Genomic DNA, 2479 nt, shown 5'->3' with positions numbered 1-2479 from the left:
TGTTTCCAAAGTCTTCCCAAGATTTCTTCTTGGATGCTGCAATTATCTGTTTGGCTTTGTTTCTTTCTTCAACATAACTTTCTCTGTCTACCTGAGTTCTAGTATGTAGCCATTTTTGATACGCCTTCTTTTTCCTTTTACAGGCTGTCTTGACTGTGTCATTCCACCAAACTGTTTGCTTCATCCTACTTTTACACACTACTGTTCCCAGACATTCTTTAGCCACTTCTAGTACTGTGTCCCTGTACCGTGTCCATTCCTTTTCCAATGACTGACTACATTCAATTAACTGGTACCTATCTGAGATTGCTGTCATGTACTTGTGCCTGATTTCCTTATCGTGAAGTTTCTCCACTCTTATCCTCCTACATATGGACCTGACCTCCTGCACTTTCGGCCTCACAATCCCAATTTCACTGCAGATTAAATAATGATCAGTGTCATCGAAGAATCCCCTGAATACACGTGTGTCCCTCACAGCCTTCCTGAATTCCTGATCTGTTATTATATAGTCAATGACAGATCTGGTTCCCCTGCCTTCCCAAGTATACCGGTGAATGTTCTTATGTTTAAAAAAGGAGTTTGTGATTACTAAGCCCATACTGGCACAAAAATCCAAGAGTTGTTTCCCGTTCCTGTTGGCCTCCATATCCTCTCCAAATTTACCCATAACCTTTTCATACCCTTCTGTTCGATTTCCAATCCTGGCATTAAAATCACCCATGAGCAGAACACTGTCCTTGTCCTTTACTCTAACAACTACATCACTGAGTGCCTCATAAACACTATCCATCTTATCTTGATCTGTCCCTTCACAATGCGAATATACTGACGCAATCCTACTCGTAATTTTCTTGCTAGACACTGTCAAATCTATCCACATCAGTCGTTCGTTTACATACCTTACTGCAACTACGCTGGGTTCCATTTCTTTACTGATGTAAAGCCCTACACCCCATTGTGCTATTCCTGCTTTGACTCCTGACAGGTTGGCCTTGTATTCTCCCACTTCCTCTTCTTTCTCACCCCTTACCCGAATGTCACTAACAGCTAAAGCGTCCAGCCCCATCTTACTTGCAGCCTCTGCCAGCTCTACCTTCTTCCCAGGGTAGCCCCCTTTGATATTAATAGCTCCCCATCTCATTACCATTTGCTTGCCAAGTCGCGTCTTAGGAGTCATAGGTTTGTCAGTTAGAGGTGGGACTCCGTCACCTCCAAAGGTCCGAGGCATTTTACTCTGATTGTTGCCAACATCATATTTAAAGTATCGGGGAAGCAGGTTGCTAGCCTTACTTGCCCCGAGTTCCATTGAGTTTTACCCCTAACGGTTGAGGGACTAACCGGTGGGTTTGGTAGTCTTTGCCGTGTGAGCACAAAGGTGACCACGACTCAGAATATGACAGAGATGCCCAGCCTTATTCCAAAGTAACTGGTATCCCGACAGTCGGGACCACTTACTTGGTCACTCATACGTTGCCCGTGGTTCATGAACTAGGACATGACTATAGGAACCCACACCATGAACCCCTTATTATTATATTATTATATAAACAGAAATTTCTTTAGATCTGTTAAATGATCAGTCAGGCGGACAAGAACTGATTTGTTGTTTTCATTCGCCTTAAATCATCTATAAACGTGTTAATAGCTCAGATTTCCGCAAAATTGCTAGATAATAATTCATTTCATTTACAGCAGTGTTTCTAGACTATGAATCTCACATAGAAAAGCAACTACGTCGAAAGTTTGTCAGAAATTCTCAGGAGGTTAGATACCTAAGTCAAGTCGTCAAGGGGATCGAGCGACAACGTTATAACGTCGGGGTACACATTAATATGTCGGTTAATGGGCAGGTGTTGCAGTCCATTTAGCCTCTCTTCTTTCATTGCCAAGCGAAAGTAATTTTTCGGTCGACGCAGGTAGCTAAAACTTCGCTGACAGTTGCAGGTTGATAGAGGAAGGACAGCAGATATCTGAAGCTGTATTCGAATGTTTGGGAAGAACGTCTCCAATCGCGTCCCTAACATATCGACTGCGTTCTTTGATTTTACGCTCTGGTCAACATCTTCCCAGTTCTTCTTCCATCTCTCGAACTCACTTTTTACATCACTTTCTGAACTTTGGAGATTACTATTACAGATTTAGTAATGTTACCAAAGTGATTAACATCTACTCTGCTTTAAAAGAGCTGAAGCCTCATCTAGTTTCGTGAATCTAGCTCTAATGTTTTTCATCAACTTCTTTACGACTGATACTCCTTTCACTTCTGATTATAATCAAGAGTGAACAATATTAAGAAAGCATTTTGTACTAGAAAATTTTTATTGCATCTAGCGTAAGCCGAGACATTTCATGGGAGGAGACCACTGACCCCCCACCTTAACCTTCCCCACCTCGTCCTCCTCCCTTTCTCCCCTTTCCCCTTCCCCCCTTCTCCCCATGCACTGACACGGCGAGCTGAGTTTCTCACCATCGTCAT

Source organism: Schistocerca gregaria, chromosome 2 (genome assembly GCF_023897955.1).
Source record: "Schistocerca gregaria isolate iqSchGreg1 chromosome 2, iqSchGreg1.2, whole genome shotgun sequence".
Lineage (NCBI taxonomy): Eukaryota > Metazoa > Arthropoda > Insecta > Orthoptera > Acrididae > Schistocerca > Schistocerca gregaria.
Note: the sequence above shows the minus strand (reverse complement) of the source record.